This window comes from Loxodonta africana, chromosome 19 (genome assembly GCF_030014295.1).
Source record: "Loxodonta africana isolate mLoxAfr1 chromosome 19, mLoxAfr1.hap2, whole genome shotgun sequence".
In the NCBI taxonomy this organism is placed as follows: Eukaryota; Metazoa; Chordata; class Mammalia; order Proboscidea; family Elephantidae; genus Loxodonta; species Loxodonta africana.
Window position 1 is genome coordinate 81001918 of NC_087360.1, and position 12656 is coordinate 81014573.

Sequence of the window (12656 nt, forward strand, 5' to 3'; positions counted from 1 at the left end):
ATAATTACCTAATAGGTGATTAAAAGTAGACTAGTTTTTAAAATTAGAAATGGGACTTAGCAATATATTCTTTTATTATCAAAAACTGTGAAGAATCTGAAATTTTACCCTTCTTATAAGCTAACATGTGTTTAAAAACCCACAGCTTCCAAGTGGGTTTCTACTCATAACAACCCTATAGGACAGAGTAGAACTGCCCCATAGGGTTTCTCCAAGGCTATACCTTTACAGAAGCAGACCACTACATCTTTCTCCCGTGAGGCAGCTAGTCGGTTAGCAGCTGAGCACTTTAAGCACTGTGCCACCAGAGCTCCTTAGCTAATATGTTAGCCTGCTGCAATTTCATGGATTCTAGAAGAGGACACAAGACGTCTGGGTCAGAGAGAAAGGACAGTTTATTACACAGTAGTAGCAGTAGCGAAAGTGTCGGCATTTTTCGTGAGTTTCCTATAACCCAGGGGACCCAAAGCGGTCCAGACAACACCACAAACAGTGGGCTGCCCTATAGGAGAAGAACCCTAATGTGCAGTAGGCAGGCCTGCCCTTTGTTCCAAACCAAACCCAGTGCCGTCAAGTCGATTCCGACTCATAGTGACCCTATAGGACAGAGTAGACCTGCCCCATAGAGTTTCCAAGGAGCGCCTGGGGGATTTGAACTGCTAACGTTTTGGTTAGCAAACATAGCACTTCACCACTACACCACCAGTGTTTCCCTTTGCTTCAGAGAGAAATATTACCTTGTGTACTGGATAGTACCACGCCTGCTTTTGCTCCACGAGAGACTGTATCTTCCAAGGCTGTAAACAAACCCACCCTTTGCTCCAGGGGGAGACAAAGTGCCTCTGTTATTATTATTCCAAGACTGTTAGTTATACAAACATCCTGGATGAATTTTGCCAAATGGTCTGTCTGTATTTATTGAGGTGATCATATGGTTTTTCTCCTTTAATCTGTTAATATGGCAAATGACACTGATTAATTTTGAAATATAATACCAACCTTGCATTCTCAGGATAAACTCTGATAGGTCATGTTGTATTACCTTTAAATATATACTCCTGGACTTGATTTCATAATATTTTAAGGATTTCTACATCTATGTTGAGAAGGGTATTGGTTTGTAGTCTTATTTCCTTTTAATGTCTTTGGTTTTGGTATCAGGATAAAACTGGCCTAATAAAATATGTTGGGAAGAATTCCCTTCTCCTCTAGCTTCTGAAAGGATTAGTTGAGGATGAGTATTCTTGATATTATTTCTTCCTTATTTAATAGAATTCACCACAGGGCCTGGAGTTTTCTCTATGGGAAGGTTGTATATTGCAAAATCAATTTCATTAATAGGTACAGAACAATTCTTATTTTCTATTTCTTCTTGAGTCTGTTTTGGTAATTTGTGACTTTTGAGGAACTGGTACATTTCATCTAAATTCCCAAATGCCCAGAGGACCTGTAGTGATGTCCGCTCTATAATTTCTGATATTGGTAATTTGGGGTTTCTCTTTTTTTACTGAACAGTAATCTAGCTAGAGTTTTATCAATTTTATTGCTCTATTCAAAGATCAGCTTGTTTCATTGATTTGTTTCTATTGTTCTCCTGTTTTCTATTCCATTGATTTCTGCTCATATTTTTATAATTTTTTTCCTTCTTATTTCAGTTTCTTAAGGTGGAGGCTTAGGTCACTGGTTTTGAACCTCTATTCTTCTCTAATACATACATTTAAAGCTATAATTTTCCTCCTAAGCACTGCTATAGCTGCATTCCACAAATTTTGATACATTGTATTTTCATTTTGATTCAGTTGAAAATATTTTCTCTTTTCCTTATGACTTATTGACCCAGTAGAATATTTGAAAGTGTGTTTTTTAATTTCCAAATATTTGTATATTTTCAGATATTTGTTATTAATTTCTAATTTAATTTCTGTTGTGGTTAGAGAACATACTCTGTATAATTTCAGTGTTTTTAAATTTATCAAGACTTATTTTATTGCCCAGAATATGGTTTATCTTGGTTAACGTTCCATGTGCACTTGAAAAGAAGGTACACTCTGCTGTTGTGAAGATATTCTGCTAGTGGTGGTAGAGTGTTCTGCAAATGTCAACGAGGCATCGGTGACCGACAGTGCTGTTCAAGTCTTCCATGTCCTTACTGATCTTCTGTCTGCTCGTCCTAACAATCCCTGATAGAGGAAAGGAGAAGTTGCCAACTGTACTTGTGGATTTCTTCTGTCTGTTTTTGTTTCATGTGTTTTAAACCTCTGCTACTGTGTCCATACACGTTTAGGACTATTATGTTCCCTTGATGAACTGATCCCTTTTTATTATGAAATGACTCTCTTTAGCCCTAGTGATATTCCTTGCTCTAAAGTTTTGCACTGATATTAATATAGGCACTCAGGTTATCTTTAGGTTTTACATAATGTATCTTTTTGGATCCTTTTGCTTTTAATGTGTTTTCATATTTAAAGTGGGTTTATTTCAGACAGTGTATAGTTGGGCCTTTCCTTTTTATCAAATGTGACAATCTCTGCCTTTAAATTGCGGTGCTTATCTGACAGGGATCAAAATAGAGGGTCCCAGACAGAGCTGGAGAAAAATGTAGAATAAATTCTAACTCAAAAAGAAACACCAGACTTGCTTGCCTGATAGAGACTGGAGAAACCCTGAGAGTATGGCCCCCGGACACCCTTTGAGCTCAGTAATAAGGTCACTCCTGAGGTTCACTCATCAGCCAAAGACTGAACAGGCCAAAACAAGACTAAAGGGGTACACCAGCCCTGGGGCAGACACTGGAAGGCAGGAGAGAACAGGATAGCTGGTAGTAGGGAGCCCAGGGTTGAGAAGGGAGAGTGTTGACATGTCATGGGGTTATTAGCCAATGTCACAGAACAATATGTGTACTAACCGTTTGATGAGAAACTAGTTTGTCCTGTAAACTTTCATCTATAAGTACAGTTAAAAAAAATAATTGCAGTGCTTAGCTATTTATATTTAATGTAATTATCAATATGATTTAATGTAATTAACGTCTTGCTATTTGATTTCTATTTGTGCTATCTTTTTGTTGTTGTTTTGGGGTTTTTTTGTTTGTTTTTCCTGCCTTCTTTAGGATTCACTGAGTACTTTTTAGAATTCCATTTCATCTCCTTTGGCTTGTTAGCCATACCTCTTTCTTTATTCTTTCTGTTTTCTTTAAAGATTCTGTAGGGTTATCTATACATCTTTAACATACTACAGTTTAGTTTCAAAGGATGCTATGCCAATTCATATATAACGTAGGAATCTGACAACAACATATTTCTACGTCCCCCTTCTTTGTGCTATTGTTGTTTAGGCTTTACTTCTACCTATGTTATAAATCCCATGACACATTTTTAGTATTTTTATTTAAAAAAAATAAACTATCCCTTAAAGAAGTTACACTATGAAGGAAAAAGCATTTTATTTTTAACTACACATTTATCCTTTCTGGCATTCTTTAAGAAGATCCAAGTTTCCATCAGGTATACTTTTTATCCTGCTTAAAACTTCCCTTAACACCTCTTGTAGTGCAGGCCTCAGCTTTTCTTTGTCTGCAAAAGTCTTTATTTTGCCTTAATTTTTGAACAGTACATTTCACTGTACATAGGATTCTGGGTTAATAGCTTCTTTCAGTCCTCTGAAGATGTCATTCATTTTCTTCTGACTTACGTAGTTTCTGATGAGAACTCTTTGTTTTTGTACATAATGTGCCTTTTTTCTCTAGCCGGCACAAGATTTTTATCTTTATCACTGGTTTCCTATAATTTTATTATGATGTGTCCTGGTGTGACTTTTCTTTTGTGTTTAATCCACTTGGTGTTCTTTAGGCATCTTGTATTTTGTAGTACAATTTTCATCGAATTTGGAAATTTTCAGCCATTCTTTATTTAAATATTTTTCTGTCACCTTTTTCTGAGGCTCCAATTATACATGTGTATGTTAGACCACTTGATACTGTCTGCTTCCATAAAGACCACAGCCAAGAAGACTCTGTGGAGAAGTTCTACTCAGTAACATATGGGGTCCCCATGACCCTGGGACACCTCGATGGCAGCTAACACCACCAACAGGATATGTAGTGTACACTGCTGTGAAAAAGCACATTAATGAAGATTAAATGCTACTAATGAAAATAAACAATTACTTAGATTTTAATAAACTCTAGACATATAAAGCTCTTATCTCAAAAGTATGCATATATTTATAAGGCTTCTTTAGTAACATTTATCAACATATAATTATATAACTTTTTATCAGTTATGTGTACCTAATAGAGCCATTCCTAGTCTGAAGAGAAATGGATGTCGCTTTGAGTCACATTATATTCTTGTATTCTTGATACATCTTTTTGTAAGGTTTTCATTCCTACTATCTTTGGATTTAAAAAAAAAAAAAAGGAGTTTTAAGTATTCTTTTAGAAAAAAAAAAAAAAAAGCTAGTTATGAGGTTTAGTCACCCTAGGGTAATGGGGATGGCCAGGCACAGAACACTCAACACTGGAGAGATGAGACCAACAGCAGCTTATGAGTCACACGTACCCACTGCCCAGGGGATGAGGAGGCAGCACACCGTGCAGGGCCACACAGGGGCTGCACCTGGGAAGAGAGCAAACAAGCAGGGGCTATAGGAGGCAGACTTTGGAGGTGAAGAGGATGGGGTGACCACCTGTTCCCATGGGAGGATGTGACTGGCTTGTCTGAATAATCCCATAGGCTGGCAGGGAAACCTACTGCTCAGAGACAAGCAGGAGCTGGGCCTGGTCTCCCTGATGAGGAAGGTGGTTTGGCTGGGAGACCTCATCTATGGGAGCCCTGTACAGATGGGAATTTGAGTGAGGCCATTCAAGGCCCTCCTGGTTTCTCCAGTGGTCAAGGCAGTACATAATATTGGGCCTTAATTTTAGGCCTCAATAAATAATGTCAGATACCACATAAGGCATGAAAAAAAAATACTAAAAATTCTCTCTACCGTATGCTGAAAAACCAAACCTGTTGCCGTTGAGTCAATTCCAACTCATAGCGACCCTATAGGACAGAGCAGAGCTGCTCCATAGGGTTTCCAAGGAACAGCTGGTGGATTCGAACTGCCGACATTTTGGTTAGCAGCTGAGCTCTTAAGCACTGCGCCACCAGGGCTCCCTACTGTCTGCAGTTCCTTTAAAGGCCAGATGTATATATGACTTGACATAGTTCCTCCCACTGGAGGAAAAATGCACCCATAAGAAGAGTCCTACAAGAGTCTCTATGCATTCTTATTTCCAGCTCTCCAAAGCCTGGAGTAGCAGAGGGATAAATTACATTACCAGAAGGACAAGGGGTACCAGAAAACATCATTGATCAAAAATAACTTTCCCAATACATTATGTTAAATATTTCGACAGAACGAGGACTATTGATAGAGACCTCACTATGAATTACGGTACTGTATTTAAGTCACATTATATCTTCTAAGAACAGATATTTTCTTAGAGACATAGAGTAAGTGAGGTGGAGATACTGTGGGAACTAAAGGGTAAGACCTGGGTGGGATGGCCCAGGAGAGGCAGCTTTGGATAGCTAGATATCAACACACACACACACACAAAAAAAAAAAAACCCCACTGCCGTCGAGTCAATTCCGACTCATAGCGACCCTACAGGACAGAGTAGAACTTCCCCATAGAGTTTCCAAGGAACACCTGGCAGATTTGAACTGCCAACCTCTTGGTTAACAGCTGTAGCACTTAACCACTATGCCACCAGGGTTTCCAAAGATAGTGACGTGGTGGTGTTGTTAGGTGCTGTTGAGTCGGTTCCAACTCATAGCGGCCCTATGCACAACAGAACGAAATATTCCCCAGTCCTGCACCATCCTCACAATGGTTGTTATGCTTGAGCCCATTGTTGCAGCCACTGTGTCAATCCACCTCGTTGAGGGTCTTCCTCTTTTCTGCTGCCCCTGTACTCTGCCAAGCATGATGTCCTTCTCCAGGGACTGATCCCTCCTGACAACACGTCCAAAGTATGTAAGACACAGTCTCCCCATACTCGCTTCTAAGGAACATTCTGGTTGTACTTCTTCCAAGATAGCAACATGAGAGGACACCAAAAACAAACTTCATCCGTCTTGCAACTTTGTAATACCAACAAGTACGTTCCCTCTTCACCCCAGCTCATCTTGTGGCTGCCATTGGCTAATATGATCTGATGTTTTATACAGGCATAAACAGAATTACTACGTAATGCACGTATACATAATTCTGGGCAATATGAGTGGATTCGAGCTTTATCTTCAATGTTGCAAATGCTTTAATAGGCTATGACACTTGGATAGCTACCAATCCAATTTTCAAACACTTCCAAGAAGACACAGCAAGTTGAAAATTTTCTATGCACCCTCTACTTCTCCAGTCCCACCCTGCATTCCTACCCTCCAACTTGCAATTTCTTTTTAACAATAAAGTTTTCAAATGATAGACAACATTTCAAGATTTCACAAAATTTCTGAACATTATATTCTGCTCAGAAAAGCAATTAAACCAGTTGCCATGAAATTGATTCTGACTCAGGGCAATCACAGATCTAAGCAGAGATCAGCAATGACATGTTAAATCATTAATACTATTTATTCATTAAGTAAAAAAAAAATTAGCAGTACTAAATTAAAACAAGGAAGAGGCTAGAGTTAAAAGATGAAATTTGATTTAAATGTTTGAGCTATTTGTAACACATCTTTTTTTTTTTTTTTAATAATTAGCACTTGATAATGAAATTACTGGTATGTAGGGTCTGGAGAGCTATTTGTTTTCCAGCTTTAATAGGACTGTACTGAAGCAGTCTTGTAGTTCTTCATATTTAGTGCCCTAAAATTGGAAAATAAGTACATATTTAATTTTATAGGTGTAGGCAATATAGCTGTACATCCTTATAAAAACTTGCATCAAGCAAAATCTCATCAAATTACATATAAAACTTCACTTTATGAAGGTCAGATATACTTTGAAAATGTAGTTTAAGAAAGAAAAAAAATATGGAACCAACTTTAAATACTAGTATCCGGAGGTTTATTAGTTTTAAAATTAGGATAAAATGAGCTAAAACTTCATTTAGGATAATATTTGTGATAATATAAACATAAAAGATTTCAATAAACTAAAAATTACAAAACAGAAGATAAACTTCTGACTTCAAAAGTTATTCTTCCGTTCTCTCCCTGCTCCAACCAAACATGCTAGGGCACTGCAGTACTGACTCAGGTCTGTTCTCTGGATAGAAAAGAACACCCAGAAAACCTACTCTAACTTGACTGTCATATAGGCTTTCTATAGCAGAGTGCTGATAAGTGGTTGTCAATGGATAAAGTAAAAGGACTTGGAATAAGAGCTCTGTATCTGCCTGTTCCCAAGTCCAGCGCCCCACCAACTAGCCCACAGAGAATGCTGCTTCTGTAGACAACGGATTAAATTACACAGATTTACCCTGAGAGACAGCGGAGTCACCTAACAATGTAAAGAAAACTCACTTAGTGCTACAAACTGGCTTACACTTACTCTTCCAGGAAATTTGAATTTTGCTTTGTCAAAATTAATTTTCCTTATTTTCTCTAGAAAACTGTCACAAAGGGCTATGAAGAGCAGACTAAATATACATAAATTAGGTGTCATCACCATATCTACATAAGCTTATTAAAGTTCATGTGGGTTAAGATATAAATTATATTTCCAAGGCCCGTTCCTTTGAGCCCATACATACAGAATAAGCAACATACAGTGGGCTTGACGTGAATTAGCTAAATGTTGGGTCTGATAAGGGCTACCTACTTCCCCAGCAGCAACTCAGTTATAACAGGACCTTATTGTCAGTGATTTTATATTAATTACTTAGGTTAGCAGTTCTACTTACAATATGAAGCTGTCATAGCTATTTAGGGCTTTTGTCCAGGAATTTTATGTCAGAATTTTTCTGAGTGGCAATTTTATTTTTACATAAAGTTTGAATGTACTGTGTTCCCGCAATGATACTAAATTAATGAAGCTGACTTCATGGGAAAGACCTGGTTCCGATTTTCCTAATGAGATGCACACATAGTTTAGTACAGATGAGTATGTACAATTATAGGGTTAGGGGCAATAGGAATGTACATAGCATTCTGTAGTTAACACTACTGACATCTACAAATGCTCAAGGAATAACTTTAGCAAACACGTTTTAAGCCCCTGCCATGTGGAAAGTATAGAGGTAATGGTTTTGAGGAATATAAAAATTAGACACATCTACATGTACAAAGTAACCATAATAAAGGCAGAACGTGTATGAAATAGCTAAAATACATAAAAGGCATACGTTGTTGTGATGGTTAATGTTACGTGGCAACTTGGCTAGACCATGATTTCCAGTGTTGGAAAACTGTCCTCCATTTTGTGATCTGATGCAATTGTCCTCCATTTTGTGGTACTGTGAAATTCTCCTGTTTTATGTGTTGTAGATCCTAAACATCTATATGTTAATAAGGCAGGGTTAGTGTGGGGAGTATCTTGAGTCACACCCCTACTAAAGGGTGTGACTCAAGTCACAGCCTTACGTAAGGCATAGTCTTACACAAGTCACTACCTTACTCAAGTATCCGATGTAAGGGGAATTTCCTTGAGGGTATGATTTGCATGCAATATATACAGATTATGGCAAAGCTCTCTCTAGCTCTGGATCCTGCATCTGGCTCATCATCATCTGACCTCCAGTTCTGGGGACTTGAGCCAGCAGCCTACCATCTGACCTGATTCGCCAGCCCCTGCAGCCCTGTGGGCCAGTAGCCTGTCATCTAACCTGCTGATCTGAGTTCCTCAGCCCCTGCAATCACATAAGTCAGGAGGAGTCTCCAGCACAACACCTGACCCATGAATTTGGGGCTTGCCAGCTCCACAACTGTATGAGCCGTTTCCTTAAGATAAGTCTTGTGTATATATACACACGTTGAACATCGACCAATATTTTTTGGTATAATAACTGTATTCCTTCCATCTTCAACCATTTCAAGAGGTGGCATATGATCAGGAACCAATGGTACTGAAGGAAGAAGTCCAAGCTGCACTGAAGGCATTGGCGAAAAACAAGGCTCCAGGAATTGACGGAGTATCAGCTGAGATGTTTCAACAATACAGATGCAGGACTGGAAGTGCTCGCTCATCTATGCCAAGAAATTTGGAAGACAGCTACCTGGCCAAATGACTGGAAGAGATCCATATTTATACCTATTCCCAAGAAAGGTGATCCAACCAAAGACAGAAATTTTCAAACAATATCATTAATATCACACGCAAGCAAAATCTTGTTGAAGATCATTCAAAAGTGGCTGCAGCAGTATATCGACAGGGAACTGCCAGAAATTCAGGCCAGATTACAAAGAAGACGTGGAACCAGGAATATAATTGCTGATGTCAGATGGATCCTGGCTGAAAGCAGAGAATACCAGAAGGATGTTTACCTGTGTTTTATTGACTATGCTAAGGCATTCAGCTGTGTGGATCATAACAAATCATGGATAACATTGCAAAGAATGGGAATTCCAGAACACTTAATTGTGCTCACGAGGAACCTGTACATAGATCAAGAGGCAGCTATTCGAACAGAACAGGGGATACTGCATGGTTTAAAGTCAGGAAAGGTGGGCGTCAGCATTGTATGCTTTTATCATACCTATTCAATCTGTGTCCTGAGCTAATAATCTGAGAAGCTGGACTATATGAAGAAGAACGGGGCATCAGGATTGGAGGAAGGCTCCTTAACATCTGCATTATGCAGGTGACACAACCTTGCTTGCTGAAAGTGAAGAGGACTTGAAGCACTTACTGATGAAGATCAAAGACCACAACCTTCAGTACGGATTACACCTCAACACAGAGGAAACAAAAATCCTCACAACTGGACCAATAAGCAACATCATGTGAAGTGGAGAAAAGATTGAAGTTGTCAAGGATTTCATTTTACTTGGATCTATAATCAATAGCCATGGAAGCAGCAGTCAAGAAATCAAAAGACACATTGCATTGAGTAAATATGCTGCAAAAATAAATAAATAAATAAAGACCTCTTTAAAGTATTGAAAAGCAAAGATGTCACCTTGAAGACTAAGGTGTGCCTGACCCAGCCGTGGTATTTTCAATCACATCATATGCATGTGAAAGCTGGAAAATGAATAAGGAAGACTGAAGAAGAACTGACGCCTTTGAACTGTGGTGTTGGCAAAGAATATTGAGTATACCATGGACTGCCAAAAGGACGAACAAATCTGTTTTGGAAGAAGTACAACCAGAATCCTCCTTAGAATCAAGGATGGCAAGACGGCATCTTACATACTTTGGACATGTTGTCAGAAGGAATCAGTCCCTAGAGAAGGACATCATGCTTGGTAAAGTACAGGGTCAGTGGAAAAGAGGAAGACCCTCAACGAGATGGACTGACACAGTGGCTGCAACAATGGGCTCAAGCATAACAACAATTGTGAGATGGTACAAGACCAGGCAGTGTTTCGTTCTGTGATGCATAGGGTCGCTATGAGTCAGAGCCGAGTCAACAGCACTTAACAACAACATATATATACGTGTGTGTGTGATTGTTAAGGTTGTACATCAACTTGACTGGGCCATGATTCTCAGTGGTTTGGCAGTTATGATGTAATCTGGCAATCATACAATGATGTGATCACCTCCACGGTGAGATTTGATATAACATGATCACCTCCATGATGGGATCTGCTGGGAATAGCCAATCACTTGAAGGGGAGTTTCCTTGGAGGTGTGGCCTGCATCCAATATAGGTGGACTTTCTGGCAAGGCTTGTGGCCTTTTGCTTGTTCTAGATCCTGCAGCTGGCTCCTGTTCGTGTGACCTCCAGTTCTTGCGATTTGAGCTACCACTTTCCCTGCCGTCTTGCCTGGCGATCTTGGGTTCACCATCCCCTATGGCTATATGAGTCAGGGAAATCCTCTAGCCTTACCCACATTCTTGGGATGTTCCAGCTTCTATAACCATGTGAGCCATTTCCTTAATATAAATCTCTCTCTCTCTCTATATATATATATATACATATTTATACATTTTACTGGTTTTGCCTCTCTAGAGAACTCAGCCTAAGACCGCTGTGTAAAGGAGCAAGTTCAGTAGAAACTCCACCCGGGGTATTACCAAAAGCTTTATAGAAGAGATGACAGAAAGCAGACTGAATGAACTTATCACAGTGAAGCAGGGAGGCTAACACACAAGCCTATGGACTTCACATGACTGAAGTAAAGGGTGCATGGAAGAGTAAAACGAGCAAGACAACATGAAAGCAGGTGACGGCCCCATTACAAGGGGCCTCCAATTCCTCATATAAAATGTTTGAAGTTAGACGGCATATAAAGCTGATGCCTCCTGTGAGGCCACAAGAGGATAATTCAATATATTTTTAAAGAAAAACACATCATAATGTACATAAAATACAGTAATCATACATGTCACCAAAAATGTCGTGGGCATGCATGAATTCATTTTGGAGATATTCATGTCTGAAGTAACAAACTATATAAAATTTTAAATGTTCCTTATTTAAAACCACTTTTCTAATATTGAAAATACTGTAGACAAAATTAAGTAGTTCTAGATAAGTCCCTGAATTTGGTAAAGATTAGGTTGTACAAATATTTTTTTTCAGTAGAAATTACCAATTAAATGGATAAAAAATAATTCAATCAGAAAAGGCGGGTCTGTTCTGAAGTCTTGAATAGCTGTTGTGTGAGAGAATACAGTGGGACAAGGAACAGTTAACTAGGAAGGATCTACTGAATCTTCTAAATAGTCTCCTGAGTACTAAGATTTTGAACATAGTCTAGTTTAGATTACTCAAAATTATCAAAGTTTTAATACAGTATCAACTGACTATGCATGTTCTTTTCCAAAAGAAGTCACGGATTTAAAATTGTATTTCTGGTTAGGTAAACATGACACACACCACTAATATTTTCAAAACAGTCCTTAGCTGGTTACCTCTGTTGGTAAATAGATGCTTCTAATGAAGTTAAGGGGTAGTGAATCAGGAGTACGCCTTTGTAATGAAGGGCAGCCGTATTTTTATGATATAATAATTGACCTAACAGCAACTGATAGCAACAATAATGTTGGTATTATTATAATCGCTGTATGCAATTGATAAAAGTGTACTCCTGTTTTAGTAAAAGCATGTGAATTTGGTGTCCTTTACCTAATTCAGTGTATAATTATGTCACAGTTAGAAATATGTAAGTTAGCATAAATGGTAATAAAACTATTTCAAAAAATAGACAGAAAGGTAATCAAATGAAGTCTTCCGCTTAGTTATTTCTGATCTTGCACAAGTAAAAAAAGAATGACAGATTGTCTTTTTCTAATTTAAATTCTGAATTCCTAAGGACTTCCTATGGGCACTCTCAAAACCTGAATAAAATTGAAGATTTATGAAATTTTAATAATATACGTATAGTTTTTCTCAAAGCATTTATAATGTGTTAGGAACAGCATTTTTAATTAACGTGAATGTTCATTATTCTCATTGAAGGCTATTTCAAAGCTAAGGACACAAATCTCAAGGGTCTTAGGATTCCTCACAGCTGCTGAGAACCTGAAGCCCCCACATGTATGATAATTT